The following is a 20,200-nucleotide window of genomic DNA, read 5'->3' as shown; positions in this document are numbered from 1 at the left end:
TAAATTACCTGACTCCATTTTTAATTTTTAAAATTATTTGTATTGTTTAAAGTATTATAAAGATAGTATATAAGTCTCCTTTTTTTTCCCCATTGACCTTCCCTCCCCCCCCCCCCCCCAGTCTGTGCCCATTGGTTATCCTTATATGTATGCACACAAATCCTTCAGTTGATCTCTTACCCACCCAACCCAACTGTCCCCTGCCTTCCCACTATAGTCTGACAGTCTGTTCCATGCTTTTTTGTCTCTGTATTTATTTTTGTTCATCAATTTAAAATGTTCATTATATTCCACTAATGAGTGAGACCATGTGATATTTATCTTTCTCTGACTGGCTTATTTCACTTACCATAATGTTCTCCAGGCCCATCCATGCTATTTATTTCATTAGTATGTCCACTTTTAAAAAGTGTGTATTTACATCCTTTGCCCATTTTTTTATTAGATTATCTTTTTTTTTTTTTTTTTTTTTTTGTTAAGATGTATGAATTCTCTATAAATTTTGAGATTAGGTCTTAATTGGATATAACAGTGGCAAATATGTTCTCCCATGCAGTAGGCTTTATTGTTGCTTTGTTAATGGTTTATTTTGCTGTACATAAGCTTTTTATTTAGATGTAGTCCCATTTGTTTATTTTCTCCTTAGTTTCCATTGCGCTAGGGCATATATCTATAAAGATATTGCTATGACAAATACCTAATATTTTGCTGCCTTTGGATTCTTCTAAGATTTTTATGAATTTCCTATCTTATGTTTAAGTCCTTTATCCATTTTGAGTTTATTTTTCTGTATGGTGTAAAGTGATGGTCTAGTTTCATATATTGCATGTATCTGTATAATTTTCCCAACACCATTTATTGAAGAGACTGTCTTGACTCCATTGTATGCTGTCTCCTTTATAAAATATTAATTGAGCATAATGGCTTGGGTCAATTTCTTCGTTCTCTGTTCTGTTCCATTGGTCTATATGTCTGTTCTTGTGCCAGTTCCAGGCAGTTTTGAGAACAGTGGCTTTGTAATATTGCTTGATGTCTGGTATTATGATCCCTCCATCTTTGCTCTTCTTTCTCAGGCTTGCTGTAGCTATTCGGGGTCTATTTCTGTTCCATATGAATTTTTGGAGAGTTTGTTCTAGGTCTGTGAAATATGCCAGCGTTTTTCAACCGCTGTTCCGCGGCACACTAGTGTGCCGCGAGATGTTGCCTGGTGTGCCGTAGGTGCAGACAAGACAAGAATTTTATAATTTTTCACTATTTTGTTTACTTAATATTTCATAATAAAGTAATTATAAAATACTTTCTTTGTGTTTATTTGATTCCTATTCAAGAGAATTACTTTATATATAGTCAATATAGGCACAGAGTTAAATTTTTTAACATTTTCTAATGGTGGTGTGCCTCGTGATTTTTTTCATGAAACAAGTGTGCCTTTGCCCAAAAAAGGTTGAAAAACACTGAAATATGCCATTGGTATTTTAATGGGGATTGCATTAAATCTATAGATTGCTTTGACTAATATGAACATTTTAATGATGTTGATTCTACCAACCCATGAACATGATATATTCTTCTACTTGTTTATGGTTTCCTCTATCTCTCTTTTCAATGTCCTATAGTTTTTCAAGTACAGGTCGTTTACATCCTTAGTTAAGTATTTCTAGGAATCTTAATTTTTTGTTGCAATGATAGAATTTTGTGGCTAACTATGCAATCAATTTACTAAATGTGTTTGTTTAAAAAAAAACACACAGGTAATTGAGGTAGAAAAAAAAAGTGTTAAATTCAGTCAAAACACTTGTGATTCAATTATCTCTTTCAATAATGTTTGCAGTTGAATCTAAAACTGAAATAATACATGTAACACTTCATAACAAACTCAATTTTTTGTTTAGTTACCTAATACTAACTGAAACTTCTCCAGACTTTTCCATATATTTCTGAATCTTAGTTTGCATTAAAAATTTGTAATAATTATAAAAATACTTTTTTGGAGGACTGCTGACTATCAGGATGTCATTGGTTAATAAGATTATACAGGTTTCAAATATACATTGCTATGATATACGACCTATATATTGCATTATGTGCCTATTCTTATCACTTTTTAATTGCCTTGTTTCAATTACACTCTGCTTGTTCCCTTCATCAGAAATTTATATAATATGAGAAATGTATTATACTAATACTGATTTAGCTGCACTTCTGATATAACTTTTTCTTCTGGGGGTTACTTTATGGATTGCTCTATTAATGCATCACATTATCATTTTCATCATTCTTGGAGAATTATTCTTTGAGAATTTTTAATTTTTTAAATATATTTTATTGATGTTTTACAGAGAGGAAGGGAGAGGGATAGAGATATAGAAACATCAATGAGAGAGAAACATTGATTAGCTGCCTTCTCCACCACCTATTGGAGATGTGCCCTCAACCAAGGTACATGCTCTTGAACGGAATTGAACCTGGGACTCTTCAGTCCCCACACCAACTCTCTATCCACTGAACCAGACCGGTTAGTTGAAGAATTTTTTAATGTGGATGGTAGCTAATGGGGCTCTGTGATGCTATATTTTCTTTTCCTCATTTGCAGTTGTAGCTCTAGTCCTAAAAAATTTTGCCATCTAAAATCACCAATAAAAACCAGCATCAATAATTAGTGATTATTCATAACATTTGGGAAAAACTCAATATATTTGTGAATGCAACTTATCAACTAACATTGGTGCTACAAAGTATTTAGGATAAAGTTGAGTTGGGAGCTGAGCCAATAGATAAGACCCAGAACAGTCAAACAAAGATTAGAGTGCAAAGCAGAAAAATTTAGCAGGATTTTTTCCCCATGAGTCTTCAGGATAGTAAACAGATGTGCAGGGAAATCATTATAAATTACTCAGAGTTGAGGGGTGTTCTTACCTAGTAGATGTATGCCTTCATATTAATCATGACAAGAAAGTATTGCTTAAAACCCACATTGTGCACTAACCCTGGAGTATATAGTCTGAGGATTTGATTATGCTTATTGAGACAGTTTCATCATTTCTGCTTTTGAGAGGAGATTTAGAAAGGACACCCATGGCAGACTCCCTCATGTTGATATCATTGGATGCCAGTGGAAATATGTGGGGTATTCAGGAGCTACCAGCCTACCAGAATTTTAAAGAGGACCCATATAATTGAATAATAATAGTATAGCCTGGGGAGGTAGTGATAGGGAAATGTGGGAAAGGAAATCACAGTTGGAGAAATTGCATTCCCAAATTTAGTTGATAGATTTTCTAAGTATAAGTTAATGCAACACTATTATTAGTTAAAAGTTTGGTTTCTTCTTTTTAACTTATTTGTTCAAAAGTAATATATAGCTGTGTATCTTATAAAAGTGTGAAAATGTTAAAAGAGTTCAAAGATGATCAGATGAACTGTTTATAAGGGAGGCAATAAAGAAAAGTTTAAAAATGAAATATACAATTACCTGTATAAGGCTAGACTTTGAACTAACTGGGCATATTGACATGTATTATGAGGTAGTGATATCATGATTTTCAAATTCTACTACTATAGGGCATAATTTAGTAGACCTCACTAAGTGGACTGGTAGTAAACCAGATCTGTCATCTAGAGGAGGGGAAGGCAAATGCAATTTCATCTAAATAAGCTCATCTATATGTATAAAAGGCTAAATGACTGAATGACCTGAACAACTGGTCGACCAATTGCTATGACATGCACTGACCACCAGGGGAAGACACTCAACATAGGAGCTGGCCTCTGGTGGTCAATGCACTCTCACAGTGAGAGTTATACTCAGTTGACAGACCTGTCCCAATGGCTCACAAGCCTGGCGGCAGCCACTCATTCCTTCAGGAGTCCTGCAGGTACAATTTCTGGAGAATGGGCCAAGCACCAGCAGACCAGCACCATTGGCATGATCCTGACAGTGCTGCTGACCTCCTGGAAGTTGGCCTCTGGCACCTTAGCCACTTTCCCTCCTTAGATGCTCTGCAAAAATAAAATATATAAAAACTGCCACTAGGTGGCTCTCAACAATAAGTGTGAACAACAGTGAGAGAGGTCTGGATCCCAGGCCAGCAAGTGCATGAATTCATGCACTGGGCCTCTAGTATAAAATAAGGAATAACAAATGTGACAAAGAGGCAGTGGCCTGGCCAAGTAAAAATGCTTACAAACATTTTATGTCTGTACTAGAGGCCCAGTGCACAAATTTGTGCATGGGTGAGGTCTGGCCAGCCTGGCCCAATCAGGGCAGATCAGGGCTGGGCCTGTTTGGAAGAGGGGGTGGCAGGAGGTTGGCTGGCTTGGCGGAGGGGCCACAGGTGATTGGCCAGCAGGTCTCATCCCTGATTGGGGTTGGGCCCCAATTGGGGGTGTGTCCAGCCTTGGGGAGGGGCTGTTGGCAGTAGGCTGGTCTCACCCAACTGCCCTGCTCTGCTGGCCTGGTCACCCCTAACTGCCCACAACTGCCCTTCCCTGCAGACCATCTGTTGGCAACCATCTATGTTTTGGAGTGATGATCAATTTGTATATTACTCTTTTATTAGATAGGATAGATTCTTCAGAGGCCAGAAGCCTAAGGGAGGGACCATGGGTGGTTGGCTGGTTGGCCCCACCCCTATAGGAGTGGGGGTGATTAGGGGTGGGGCTGGCCAGGGGGAGGGGCTTCAGGCTGTTTAGTGTGGTGGGGGCCCATCAGGGACAGGGCCAGCTGCAGGGAGGGGCTGTGGGTCTATTGTTGGGTGGGCTGATCAGAGGCAGGGCTGGCTGGGTGTAAGGGGGTGAGGCATTTGGCCGGCCAGCCATGCCCTAGATTGGGGTGGGAGAGTCTGATAGTGGGAAGTACTTATTGAAGTATACTTTTGAGAACAGTAAGTGGGAAGAATGGGAAAAAAAGAGCAGGTTTGAGCAGAGGAATAAGAAAAGCTTCAATGCTGGCCAGGGATCAGCCTCAACAAACTGCATAGAGAGTTCTTGGGTAAATGGGGGAAAAAGGAGACATATGTACCTGATCAGGCTGGTTTGCTGGCCACAGTGGGTGTCATAGCAACTGGTCATTATGGTGTTAGGGTCGCTGGCTTTTTATATGTATAGATTATAAAACTGCTTACTAATGTGAAAATATTATGTGTAAAAGAGTTCCAGATTGCCTTTGATATAAATTAATAATAAAAATGCTATCGGATTAGTTATAACACTAGAGGCCCAGTGCATGAAATTCATGCATGGAGGGAGGGGAGAAAGGGTCCCTCAGCCCAGGCTGTGCCCTCTTGCAATCTGGAACCACTCACTCCTAACTACTCACCTGCCTGCCCACCCACTCCTAACCACTCGCCTGCCAGCCCACTCCTAACTGCTAACCTGCCTGCCTCCACAGTGCATGTCAGAGTGACTGGTTGTTCTGATCATTCTGGTTACCGTATTTTCTGGCGTATAAGATGACCTCCTAATTTTACAGTTAAAACATAGGTTTAGGCCTATATTCGCTGTATAAGACTACCCCCCACTTCAAAGAAAAGACTTACTTTGCCATCAAGATCTATAGGTAATTTTTGTGCAATTTTGGTCTTTTGCCCCCGATTTTCGGTTGACTTTTTTTCTTTTCAAAGTCGTTTTATATGCCAGAAAATACGGTATTTTGCCATTCTGGCCACTGGAGATTACACACACACACACACACACACACACACACACACACGAGGCCCAGTGCATGAAATTCATGCATGGGGGTGTGTGTCCCTCAGCCTACCTTGCATCCTATCCAATCTGGGACATCCCTCTCACAATCTAAGACTGCTGGCTCCCAACAGCTTGCCTGCCTCTGCCTGATTGCCCCTAACTGCTTCTGCTTGCCAGCCTGATCACCCCCTAACTGCACTTCTCTGCCAGTCTGGTTACCTCTATTTGTCCTCCCAGAAGGTCTGGTGGCTCCTAACCGTCCTCCCCTGCAGGCCTGGTTCTCCCAAGCTGGCCTCCCCTATAGGCCTGGTCCCCGCAACTGCTCTCACCTGCAGGCCTGGGTACCCCCAACTGTCTCCTCTGGAGGCCTGGCCCCTCTCAACTGCTCTCTCCTGTTGGACTGATCTCTCCTAACTGCCCTCCTCTGCTGACCCGGTCACCCCTAACTGCCTTCCCTGCTTGCCTGATCACCCACAACTGACCTCCCCTGCAGGCCTGGGTCCCCCCAACTGCCCTCTCTTGCTGGGATCATCTCCCTCAACTGCCCTCCTCTGCCAGCCTGGTCTCACCCAACTGCCCTGCTCTGCTGGCCTGGTCACCCCTAACTGCCCACAACTGCCCTTCCCTGCAGACCATCTGTTGGCAATCATCTGTGTTTTGGAATGATGATCAATTTGCATATTACTCTTTTATTAGATAGGATAGATGCTTCCTGTGTTATTACTTTAACCGACTCTTAAGAAAAATATCTATACAATGTGGTCACTTTCCTTAAATTGCATGCAAGACATATGTGCAATCAGCTAAGACAATGAGTCAACAATTTATCAGAATTCACTACATATCTTGAAAGTAATCTATAATAATAATAAATATGCTAATTAGACTGGACATGTGATTTTTATTTTCTAAAGAAAAGCATCATGTGAGTTCTGATCATGCTTTATTCCTCTATCATGTAAATATGAAAATATGTAAAATTAACAAATGTTATGTTTTAGTCAATAGCACACATGGCTATTTATTAGAGGGAAGAAAATAATATAACTAAGTTAAAGTAATATATCAAATGATGGATCTCTGAGATTTATAAATAATGAAATGACACCTTATTTATTATACAAAATTAAGGAATTTCCCCTTGGGGAAAAGAAAATGTAACAATTTCACCACTGTATTTTAAACAAACAAGTAAAAAATGACTCCTAAAGAGAATAGTACAATTCTCATTATTTCATTGTGCATTGGTAATTAGAAGATATGGAAACAACATGAAAAAAAAAATAATCTCAACACTATAATACAAGATTTGACAAAGGTAAAATTATATTTTGGTTTGAAGCCAACATAGAATTTTAGTGTGATGCTTTACTGAATATTACTTTAAGAGAAACACATATATGGACATTTTAATATCAGTTCAAAAGTACTGAGGTTTTTCAAATCACCCCCCTCTGACCTATTCCAGCCAACTCAGTGACCTATTGATCATTAACTGGGTATAATTCTGGAAATAAATCCTGTAGAGAGATTCTATTGAAGCTGGTGTCAGATTTCATTGCAAGCATGGGAGGACATCTTTAAGCAGGAATGATCATATGGCATTCCTTCAACCATTATAAGTGTTGACTGTTATACCTCCATGCTAAGCTGGCCTATCCACAAGATTTCTTCTTGAGAAAATGTGCTGTATTATTGGTAGAAATAAATGGGACTTTCATTTAGCCCGTACTTAGGGTGAATACCCAGTAATTATACAAAAAGACTTAACATTTGGGTCAGGTATGCCAAATTGAGATTGAATGGTAGGAAGAATCCCAAGATGGTTTACAAGAGTCCTTCCCTTTATGAACATGCCTTGCAAAATCCTATTCCCATTAATGTGGTGAGTCCTGTGAATATCATGGGATATTAGTTCCATGACTCTTTTGTATTACCGTATTTTCAGGCATATAAGACAACTTTTGAAAAGAAAAAAAAGTCAACCAAAAATCTGGGGTCGTCTTATACACCGAGTATATCCCGAAAAACGTCTTGATATGCCGCTAAATGAATTTTCCAACTTGATCCCGCACCAATCACTGCAAGGCTGCTCGGATCGCCTCTCTAACTCAGCCAATCCAAGCAGCCTTTTTATGCATGCAAATTATACATGTTCTGTACCCGAAGCTATACTGTGTTCTAGTAAAAAGCCTGCTCAGATTGGCCAGAGTCAGAGAGGTGGTCTATTATAACCTTTGAACCTTTGCTTGTTGTGATTGGCTCACCGTGGTACATACAGTTGCAGCACAGGAACTTTCTGTGTAGCCAAAGCTGCTGTATCAGGACACATACAGTGAGTTAAAAGGTACCGTAACAGAACATTCTGTGTGTAGCTGAAGCTACAGTACTATATAACCCCAGCCTAAAGATTAGTGGGTGTACAACAAATGGCTGGTAGAAAAGAACCCATCATGGCTCCAGCAAGAAGAAGGAAATCTGAAGCCAGTTTCAAACTGAAAGTTGTAAACTTTGCCAAGGAACACAATAACTGTGCTGCGGCAAGACAATATGGAGTAACAAAAAAGATGGTCCGAGACTGGAAAGCAAACGAAGATGCATTAAAGAGTATGCCAAGGAGTAAGTGTGCATTAATTAGAGGCACCCCTTATTGGCCAGAACTCGAAAAGCATGTAGCAGACATGGTTCTTGAGCATCGTCAAAATGGTTATGTAGTGACACGAAACAAAATACGTATGTTTGCACTTCAGTGGGCCAAATCTAACCCAGATAACAGCAAAGGATTTAAGGCCACTGTATCCTGGAGTACTAGGTTCTTGGAAAGGCACAATCTGGTACTGAGGCAAAAGACCAAAATTGCACAAAAATTACCTGCAGATCTTGACGGCAAAGTCTTTTCCATCAATATGTAATACAACAGTGCAAGAAACATAGCTATGCATTAAGTCAGATCGGAAATATGGATGAAACTCCTATGAATTTCAATATGGTTGGAAATAAAACTGTTAATCCAAAAGGTGAAAAAAAACAGTGTTAATTAAAACAACAGGACATGAGAAGTCCAGTTTTACAGTGGTACTAGCATGTACAGCTGATGGTGCCAAACTAAGACCAATGATTATTTTTAAAAGAAAAACAATGCCGAAAATCAAGTTCCCTGTTGGAGTTTTTGTACATGTGAATGAAAAAGGATGGATGGATGAAGAAGGGGTAAAGCTATGGCTTGATAATGTATGGAGTAGGCGACCAGGTGGACTTTGCAAGAACGTAGCCTACTGTTGTGGGATATGTTCAGGGCTCATTTAACTACCAGCACAAAGAACAGGCTGGCAAGAATAAACACAGATGCGGCAGTTATTCCTGGAGGATTGACATCATTGGTACAGCCACTGGATGTGTGCCTAAACAAGCCATTTAAAGATCGCATTAGAGAACAGTGGAATGAGTGGATGGTTAGCGGCGAAAAGTTATTCACAAAAGGAGGAAACATGCGTGCGTCACAATTGGATGTTTTGTGTAACTTTTTCATAAAAGCCAGAAATGATATTACTGAAGAAACAGTAATCAGGTCTTTCAAGAAGTATGGCAAATCAAATTCTTTGGACGGTATGGAGGATGACTTCTTGTGGCAAGATGAAGGGGAAGCCGAAGCTGAAGCCACACCATCTGATTCGGAATTTGATCCATATGATGACTCTTACAAATGTACCACAAGAGGTCATTGATGAACTTATGATGTCAGAAGAAGAACATGATGAGCATTTTGAAGGATTTTAAGCTCACAATGCTCCTCTGCCTAGAAAAACCTCTTATAATCCCAGTCAGTCACAAACAAGCGTTTTCTGCAAGTTCTTCATGTAATTTTCTTTCCAGATGATGCCATCATTCTTAATGTTCTCTTTTGGATTTCTTGTTTCTCGGTCAAATTCATGGCATTGCCATTTGTGAAGAGACCTTCCATTTATCTTTTCAATGTACGGTATATTACGGTATGTTTGAAAAATGTCATTCATTAAAAATTTAATTAAAAAAAGAACTGGTGTTGCCTCAGAAGTGGGGGGGTAGTCTTATACAGCGAATATAGGCCTAAACCTATGTTTTAGCTGTAAAATTAGGGGGTAGTCTTATATACCAGAAAATACGGTATATAATAAAAATAAAATTTCAGCCCTGGCTGGTGTGCTCAGTGGTTAGAACATTGGTCTTAGCACCAAAGGATCATAAGGGTGCAGGTTCAATTCCAGATCAAGAGCAAATACCTGCATTTCAGGGTCAGTCCTCAGCAACCAATTGATGTGTCTCTCTCACATCGATGTTTCTCTCTCTCTAAACCCCTCTTTTCTCTCTGTAAAGTCAATAAACATATCCTTGGGTGGGGATTAAAACACACACACACACACACACACACACACTACTAAATAAATAAATGATTTCACAAGACTCTCTCCTGTTTGCCTTGAAGAAGCAAATTGCTGTGGTGGGAAGAGGGTCATGTGATAGCCAATGGGCCTCAATACTCACAGCTGAAAATAGCTGAATTCTGATAACAACTAGTGAGCTTGTAAGAGGACTACAAGATTACATGATTGTACCATCAGCCAACAAGTTGATGTAAGTCTTGTGATACCCTAAACAAAGAAACCAGCTAAACCAGGCTCAGACTCCAGATCAACAGAAAGGATAAAATAATAAATAGTTAATGTATGTTGTTCAAATTACTAAGTGTGGGTACAAATGTATTTGTTACACAGCCTATAAAAATACAATAGTCTATCATTCTCTTTGCCAGCTTGTTTGCTTTTACTCCCAGAAAAATCTCTTGCCAAATTGAGATCTGTGCCTTCAATTCTATGTTGAAATAAGTAGTTGCTGGAAAACTCTTATCTTGTAATTTCCCCTAGATCTCTAGTCTATCCTATCTAATAAAAACGTAATATGCAAATTGACTATACCTCTGCTACACCAACAAGCCAACTCCACCAGCCAATCAGGATTGAGTATGCAAATTAACCCAACCAAGATGGCTGTGGCCACAGAGAGCAGGAGGCTTGGGTTTCCCTGGCAATGGAGGAAGCCAAGTTTTCTGCCTTCCCTAGCAGGCCCAGGCCTCCACTCAAGGCTAAAAAGTTTCAATTATATTGGGTCGGCAACTATGTAATTGCGGGTTTTACACATATATGGCTTCAGTTGAATTTTTAGGTTTGCAGACGTAGTACAAATGTAAAACACATTTTGTTATTTGATAGTTGGCTATTCAGCTGTTAATCAGTAAAAAAAAAAATTTTTGATCTGTTTTGTAGTTTTCGTTTGGTGTTCGTTGAAAAATGGAAAATCAAAAGGAACATTTTCGTCATATTTTGCTTTTTTATTTCCACAAGGGAAAAACGCATCGCAAGCTCATAAAAAGTTATGTGCTGTTTATGGTGACGAAGCCTTAAAAGAACGGCAGTGTCAAAATTGGTTTGCCAAATTTCGTTCTGGTGATTTTTCACTCAAAGATGAAAAATGCTCTGGTCGTCCAGTTGAAGTTGATGACGCCCTAATCAAAGCAATAATCAATTCGGACTGTCACAGTACAACACGTGAGATTGCAGAGAAGCTTCATGTATCACATACATGCATTGAAAATCACTTAAAACAACTTGGCTATGTTAAAAAAACTCAATACATGGGTTCCTCACGAACTGAAAGAATCACAGTTAACGCAACGCATTAGCAGCTGCGATTTGCTAAAGAAACGTAATGAAAATGATCAATTTTTAAAACGACTGATAACTGGCGATGAAAAATGGGTTGTTTACAACAATATCAAGCGGAAAAGATCGTGGAGCAGGCCAGGTGAACCAACTCAAACAACATCAAAAGCTGATATTCATCAAAAGTAGGTTTTGTTATCAGTTTGGTGGGATTACAAAGGAATTGTCTACTTTGAACTCTTACCACCCAACCGAACGATCAATTCTGATGTCTACATTGAACAACTAACGAAATTAAACAATGCAGTTGAAGAAAAGTGGCCCGAATTGACAAATCGAAAAGGTGTTGTATTCCATCATGACAATGCAAGGCCACACACATCTTTGGTCACTCGGCAAAAATTAATGGAGCTTGGTTGGGATGTTTTGCCACATCCACCATATAGTCCTGACCTTGCACCATCTGATCACTTTTTGTTTCGATCTTTACAAAACTCCTTGAATGGTAAAAATTTCAATAATGATGATGATGTCAAATCGTACCTGATTCAGTTTTTTGCTAATAAAAACCAGAAGTTTTTTGAATGTGGGATTGTGATGCTGCCTGAAAGATGGCAAAAGGTCATTGATCAAAATGGGCAATACATTACAGAATAAAGTTATTTAGTTCCATGAAAAAATTGTCTTTGATTTTCTTTTAAAAATCCGCAATTACTTAGCTGCCGACCCAATAGAAGATAAATAAATCCCAGATACCAGGGCTTCTGCTTGGGTTGTCTGAGGGCATGGTGGGCCTGAAAACCACCATAGGCCCCTCACCCATGGCACCACATACTCCAAGGAAACCCCAACCCTGATCTGGAACACCCTTCAGGACAAACCAGCCAGCCCCCACCCGTTTACCAGGTCTCTATCTTATCTAAGAATAATATGTAAATTGACTATTACTCCAACACACAAGATGGCTACTCCCATGTAGTCAAAGATGACTGCCCCCATGTGAATACAAGATGGCTCCACAAGATGGCCAGCAGGGGAGGGATGTTGGGAGGGACCAGGCCTGCAAGGGAGGGTAGTTTGGGGCAATCAAGCCTGCAGGGAGGGCAGTTAGGGGTGACCAGGCCTGCAGGGGACGGCAGTTAGGGGCAAACAGGCTGGCAGGGAATTAGTTAGGCATCAATCAGGCTGGCAGGGGAGTGGTTAGAGCACATGTGTCAAACACAAGGCCCACGGGCCAAATCCGTCCCGCCAGGCCTTGCAATGTGGCCCGCACCGCGCTGTCATCACTGCACTCCACTGCGTTTCCATCACAATGACAGTTTATGACTGTTCAGTAAACCATTCGGCCCGCGATTTAGGCTGGATTTTAGATTTTGGCCCCTTCTCTGATTGAGTTCGACACCCCTAGGTTAGAGGATGATCAGGCTGGCAGTCAGAAGCAGTTAGGGGCAATCAGGAAGGCAGGCAGGTGAGCAGTTGGGAGCCAGAAGTCCTGACTAAGGGACCCCCTCTTTCCCGTGCACGAATTTCATGCAGCGGGCCTCTAGTACATCAATAAATCTGGATTATTTTATCTTTTATATGTAAATTTTTAACTTCTATTCTTGTTTTTTTTAAATTATATTTTATTGATTTTTTACAGAGAGGAAGGGAGAGAAATAGAGAGCTAGAAATGTCGATGAGAGAGAAACATCATCAACCAGTTGCCTCTTGCACACCCCCTACTGGGGATGTGCCCGCAACCAATGTACATGCCCTTGACCGGAATCGAACCCGGGACCTTTCAGTTCGCAGACCGACGCTCTACCACTGAGCCAAACCGGTTTCGGCTCTATTCTTGTTTAATGTTCCTATAATACAGTTTTGGGAAACATTTGGCCCACAGACCATATCATTTTGTGTGACCCTGCCAAGGCAACTGCAAATGGGATTCAGAATTCAATAAATCTAGGTGTTTTTTCATAACAACATAATTTTTAAGTTGATAACTTTGTACAGCTTGCGAATGATGTTTTAAATATCCAAATGACCTTTGGCAGAAAAAGGTTCCCCACACTTGCTGTAATACATACTTTTAGTTCTTATGAAATACTTTTCCTGAACACACTATAGTTTTGCTACATATCCTGTGTTGACTTAAGTGGATTCAAGACCCCATGAGGACTTGCCAGTGATATAGAAGCATTAGTCCTGCCCTTATGCTTCATGCTTTTTTGCATATTGTGTATAAGAGAATATCTTTTTTTTTCTGTTATTGCTTTATTTTATTTTATTTTTTTTCCTTAAGGTATTATATGTATACATACCTTACCAATCCCCACCCCACCCCCACTCCCATACATGCCCTCCCTCCCTAAGAGAATATCTTATTTGTTTGGATTTTTGTGTGTTTACTTGATACTGTTTATTGTACCACCTGGATATTGTTGATTCAGTTCACTTTGGGTGTCCATCCTCATTCATGCCTCTTCTTGTCACAAAAATTTCCCAATTTTAACTCTGTAGTTTGTTTCAGAACCAATAGAACCTTGTTGTTGCTTTTTGTTTTCTTTCTTTTTTTTAAATTGTGGTAATAAACATAATACAAAATTTACCGTCTTAACTACTTCTAAGTTGATAGTTAAGTAGTATCAAATATATCTACATTGCTATGCAGCCAACCTCTAAAAGTGTTTTATTTCACAAAACTGAAACTCTATACTCATTAAACAATTTCCTACTTCCCCCTCTACCCACTTAATGTTTATATAAATTTGACTAAAAATATTCACATAAAATATTAAAAAGCATTTGTTTTCTTGTGACTGGCTTATTTTGCTTAGCATAAGGTGCTCAAGGTTTATCCATATATTAGTCAGGGTTCCATATTAGGATTATTCAGTCAGGGTTCCATATTAAAGCCATGTCTATGTTCTACTTGCCTTTGTTTCCTGTTGGACCCATGCCTTATCTGTCTGTATTTCAAGTTGACTTCTCTCACTATCACACAGTCTCAAATTTTGTAGACATAGATGTAGATATTAATATAGATATATAGATATTTTTTCTATAGAAATCATGAGCTGAGATTTTTTTCTGGGGGTTGTGTCTTACCATCTAAAGAATAAGCTATGTGGATGGGTTAGAGCACTGGTCTTGTAAAGAATAAGCTATGTGGACCAGGAAATTTAAGCAAAATTGTGGAAAATTTATTATGGGAGCAGATTCAGATTCCCCACAAGAGGAGTGGGACCCAAGAATAGGCTGCCCATTAAAGCCTTGTAGTCTAGGGGTATATATTTGCTACAAGCCTGCTCTTTGTCTACCTGTGTCATCACCTGATTGATTCCCTCAATTGTTTTTGCCCAGCAATGGACCTGAACTTTCCCTGTTTTTAAGCATTCTTTTTCTGTTGCTACACTGAACTTCCTCTGTTTCTATGTGTTCTTGCATCTTGTTTACTTCAGGCCCTCCCTTAGTTTCCCATGCTTCCTGCTTTGAGTCTAGAATCATTTTATTATTTCTGCTTGCTTGGTTCCTGTGGTTAGGCTGGCTCAAACTGCCATGTCTGCCCCCGCCTATGTTTCCCCAGACTTTGTTTTCCACTGGACCCCTGCCCTATCTGCCTGCATTTCAAGCTAACTACTGTCAAAATATTCCCATATTACCACCCGACACCATAATGAACCCATCTATATTTCAAGTGGCAATAGGTGATGTGAGAGGGAAGGCGAATCAGTGCAATGAAACTAGCAATAGTACAGTGACAATGGTATGGCCAATCAGTTCTGAATTATGCATTTGTTTCATTTCAAGCAACAGGATCTAGCACTAATAAAATCACATTCTAAATCATACAATATAATTATGAAGTACATGAGAGGAAGATGAGCATGCAACAGTCCAATAGAGAAAACACCGCTGCCCCTATCCTTCTCCTCTTCTGTCCCCCCTCAACTTCTCTTCTTCCCGCCTCTCTCTCTCTTTCTCTCTCTCTCTCTCTCTCTCTCTCTCTCTCTCTCTCTCTCTCTCTCTCTCTCTTTCCCTCTCCCTCTCCCTCTCCCTCTCCCTCTCCCTCTCCCTCTCCCTCTCCCTCTCCCTCTCTCGTCTCTCATTGTTTTGTGTGCTTTTTTTAATTGTGAAGTATACTTCTATACAATTTGATCTTCTTCCTTAATTCCCTGATTTGTTTTTGAGTAAACTGTTTAGTCCTTTTTTTTTCTTTTCTTTTTTTTTTTTTTTTTTGCAGTGGGGGGGGTGAGGGAGAGGGATATCATTATGCAGACTATTATAAGAAAAATAAAAAGATTGGCTGTGGAATGGCAAAGCCACTGACTTCCTTCATGTAGTTCTCCAAAGTAGACACCTGAGACTCCCATAATGAGTCCCAGGGCCAAAGAAAATCAAGGGTTCTATTTAATGTAGAGCTTCTGTGAGGGATAGGTACATTAGCACTTAGTGGACACACTGTCTTCATCCCTTAACAGAGAGGTCATTCTCTATAGCTGCTCATCTTCCCTCTGTATAGCTATAATTTCTGTGATCAGGGTTCCATCAGCACATGCTGTGATTACTGCCATGTATGTAGATACTCTCGTTTGAGTTAATGGCATAAATTTAAATTTCAAACTTGTTGATCCACAACTCATCTACACTTATGAATGAGAAATAATTAAACAAAACAAAACACCAAGATATAAAGAGGGGAAAGATAATCTGAATAAAAGAGTTAATTTTGGAAACAGAAGAAAATATTAAAATAGTTATGATTACTATTTTCAAGTAATATATACTTTTAGTTCTTATGAAGTACTTTTTCTGAACATACTACAATTTTGCCACTTAAGTGGGTTCAAGACTCCATGAGGACTTGCCACTGATAATAGGATAGAAACATTAGTCCTGCTCTTATGCTTCATGCCTTTTTGCATATTCTTAAGGAAATTTTAAATACTAACATTATATCCACTAAAATGATTCAACAACATGTAAAATAGACAATACTGAAAAATCTTATGGAAGTTAAACCTAATTCTCTATGACTCACTTTTAATCCTTTTATTATTAAGCTGACTTTCTAAACAAATGTTTCCCATTTCATTGTGATCCCTGGACCAGTAACATTATCAACAAAGTATCAACAAAGAAATAACCCACGGACACAGACAATAGGATGATGAAGGCCTGGGGTGGGGTCTCCACTCCATTAGCTGTGGAGGAACAGGCTAGGTCAATGGGGAGGTGGGAAAAGGGGATATATGTAATACTTTCAACAATATTTTTAAATTCTAATTCTTGAATCCTAACATGAACATAATAAATTAGAAATTGGGTTTGGATTACAAGAATCTATTTTATTGAGCCTTGTTGATAATTCTGTTAGGTGTTGAAGTTTGAAAGCCACTGCTGGACTGCATATCATAATCACCTATGAAACTTTCAAACCTACTGGTTACTGGTTCCTATCCAAGAAATACTGATTTAATAGTATGGGGTGTGACTTGGGTTTTCCGAGTTTTTAAGCTCTCCAGCTGATTATAAAGTGCAGCTAAAGATAAGAATCAATGATTTCTACATATTGAACTCAAAATAATTAGATCCTTTTCCAGATACCCTAAAGGTGAATTCCCATTTCCCAAGACTGAATTCCTAGTTTCAAACACTGTATTCCTAGATCTAAAGAAAAATTCCTAGTTCTAAAGATAAATTCCTATTTCCAAAAACTAAATTCCCAGTGAAAGATGAGACAGAGGGGCCGGAGAACCAGGACACAGGATTTATTAGAGGAGAAGACCCCTGTGGGGCTGCCTTCCAAAGGGAGAAAGAGCCCACATGCAGGGTAAAGGCACCTTTTGAGGAGAGGAAAGGGAAGGGATGGGGCTTAGGATATTTGGCCGGTGCTAATTGGTGGCTTCATATAAGGCACATAATTAGGGACTTAGGAATTGGGGGCTTAGGGTATTTGGCAGTTGCTGAATGGTGTTTCAATGTACAGTCCATATAAGTTCCCTGGTTAAAAGTTCAGGAATGTTTGGACGGCAGGTGGAGTTTATGTCATTCCCATCCATCAGTTGGGGGGAGGGAGGATCTATTATTCCAGGTTTCTGGTAATATTTAAAAAATTCAGAGTTCAGGAAAGGTCAGGGGATGAAGGTCCATCTTCCATAGCTGCTTCCAGCTGGAAGGGGTCGTCATTAAGGGCATCTACCTGGGGTCTCAAGGATTCTGGTGTTAGGTTCTGAATTCAGTGCCAGATAATCTTTCCCACCTTCTGGTTGGTGAATGCCTGCATTTTGTTCTGCAAAAGACTAGTGAAACAGTGTATGAGACAGAGGCCAAAGAGCAAAATTAAAAGAATAAATACCAGTGGGCCTAATAGTGGGGGGAGCCATGGGGTAAGTGAGCAAAAAACAGGTAGTGTTTTCCGTGCTGGATGAGGGGTGCAGCAGCATGATTTTCCCAAGAGACTGGTTGGTGAAGTCTTGAGAGTGATCTTGTTAAGTCATTTGGGAGACAGAAACTGATCCTGAGGCTGCCACAGCATCACTTGTCTGGTTTTGCTGCTTTTCTGGACCTGGAGCTGAAAGACAATCGAGACCTAGATGTTATTTTTAAGGGTGAAAAAAGTAGGGGTCTCAGTTGCCTCACTAGTGATATGAAAGGGGAGAATAGGTTACTCTGGGGGTGAAGTGCTTGCTTTCCCAGTTTTTCCCCTTGCTGGGCATCCACATGTTCATGAGAGCACAGGTTCATGTCCAGCTGATGGGGATGCAGATGTATGTGTTTTCCCCACAGAGGAAGAAAAATCCCTATCATGGAGACAAGCTACAAGGTGTAGGGAGAAGAGGTGGACTAAAGCATATGAGATTCCTTTTTCTAGTTCCATGCTCCAAACTGAGAGGGCAGACACCATGGCACTACCAATAAGGGGTGACAGATGAGTGATTGAGATTGTATTGCAGTTAAAGTGGGAGGGAAAAGGAAGGAAAGGAGTAGTGAAAGCCAGGGACCTGGATGGTTGGATAAGATGTTAGACACTGAATATTCTGGTTTAGCTTAAAGAGTATCCAGCAACCTTGTCCTACCAGGCTTGGAGACTGAAGCCTCATTTTCTTGCTTAGAGTAACTTCAATATTTCTTTCTCTTTCTTTCTTTCTTTCTTTCTTTCTTTCTTTCTTTCTTTCTTTCTTTCTTTTTTAAATAAGTTTTTATTGTTCATATTATTGCAAATGTTCCTTTCCCCCCCCACCATTGCTCTCCTCCACCAGGTTCCCACCCCACCCTCTGCCCTTTCCCCACTCCCCATTGTCTTCATCCATAGGTGCACAGTTTATGTTCAGTCTCTTCCCACATCCCCCTCTCCAGCAAAGCTATCACTCAGAATCAAAGGTCAGATAAAGAGCTTCACTAATAAAAAAAAGCTAAAGGAGTTCATCAACACCAAACCAGAATTATATGAATTGCTGAAGGGGGTTCTTTCAGAAGAGAAAGTAAATAAAGATAAAAATTATGAACAACAAATACGTAACTATCAACAAGTGAATCTAAAAACCAAGGAAATTAAAAAAAAATCTGATGAACAATATTAACTGTTGAATATAATAGAATCAGAGGTATGGAAGGGGAATGAACTGATTATTCTTCCTTTTTTTCTTTCTTTCTTTCTTTCTTTCTTTCTTTCTTTCTTTCTTTCTTTCTTTCTTTCTTTCTTTCTTTCTTTCTTTCTTTCTTTCTTTCTTTCTTCGCCTTCCTTCCTTCCTTCCTTCCTTCCTTCCTTCCTTCCTTCCTTCCTTCCTTCCTTCCTTCCTTCCTTCCTTCCTTCCTTCTTGTTTTCCTTTCTGTCACATGCTCAACCTTCAAGAAACCTTCACAATTTCAATTTAACTTTCAAACCTTCCTTCTATGTCCTTCAAAAATGTATAACCATGCCTCAGACCTTCTATTAAGTATTTCCAAAATGTAGGGGGTGGGGGAGCAGGCTCTGCAGCCTGTTCCCAGGCTAGCCAGGACTCTAGCCACTTCAATCCCAAACTGCCACATTCTTCCTGCAGATAATGATCATAGAGGAGCTAAGGAAATAAGCTGTTTACAGTCCAAGGAATGTCTCATCTCAGCCTGGTGGGGTAAGAGAGTGAAACTGAGGTAGATGACTGATTTGAGACAACTGGGTTTTATGAAGAAATGCACAGTAGCCCTGGCTGGGCACTGAGGTAGAGTGAGACGAGTGAATGGGGGAATTTAGTAAGATGCAGTGTGGACGTGAGGTGGCTAATGGCTGTGAAACTGATCTGTCAATTCCCATAATAGAAACTAAGGAGTGGACAAGGGTCCCCGAGAATTCGGAGAGGGCAGAATAAATGGCTCTAGCATCAGTTAAGAAGGAGATTGGCTTACCTGCCACCACAGTCATTACCTGAAGCTCTGTCCTGGTGATGTAAGTCTGTGGGGCCCTGTCAGGGCCTGGGGAGCTTCTTCTGTGGCCAGTCCCAGGAGGTCTGGGAGCTCCAAACTGGATCCAGAGGGTGGTCATGCTAGACTGGCTGAGGCCAGACCCGGAGGAGCCAGACTACAATCTGATTTACGGTGGCCTTTCCTTCCGCACCTGGGGCAGAGCCAGGTGGGGTTCTCAGGTTTGAGCAGGACTTCGCTCAGTTCCTTCCTTGCTGCATTTGCAGCATGGACCCAGAGGAGGCTTAGCCTCTGACTTAACCATGGTTGAAGGACTGGCACTCGTTTGGGGTTTGAAAGCAGTGGCTAGGAGCTGGAAGACCTTCTACTGGGCCTAAATTAAATAAATAAATAAATAAATTAATTAATTAATTAATTCAAAGATC

At 40.0% G+C, this 20,200-nt stretch overlaps 1 pseudogene; it reads right to left on the bottom strand.

Moving 5' to 3' along the window:
- The window catches only part of LOC118723007, a 66,820-nt pseudogene extending 46,924 nt beyond the window's left edge, over positions 1–19,896 (bottom strand).
- Positions 19,897–20,200: the final 304 nt, after the last annotated feature.

The sequence above is a fragment of the Pipistrellus kuhlii genome, unplaced genomic scaffold, assembly GCF_014108245.1.
Source record: "Pipistrellus kuhlii isolate mPipKuh1 unplaced genomic scaffold, mPipKuh1.p scaffold_m20_p_2, whole genome shotgun sequence".
NCBI classification, from domain to species: domain Eukaryota; kingdom Metazoa; phylum Chordata; class Mammalia; order Chiroptera; family Vespertilionidae; genus Pipistrellus; species Pipistrellus kuhlii.
The sequence above is the reverse complement of the archived record's forward strand: the minus strand, read 5'-3'. Positions and strand labels throughout refer to the sequence as shown.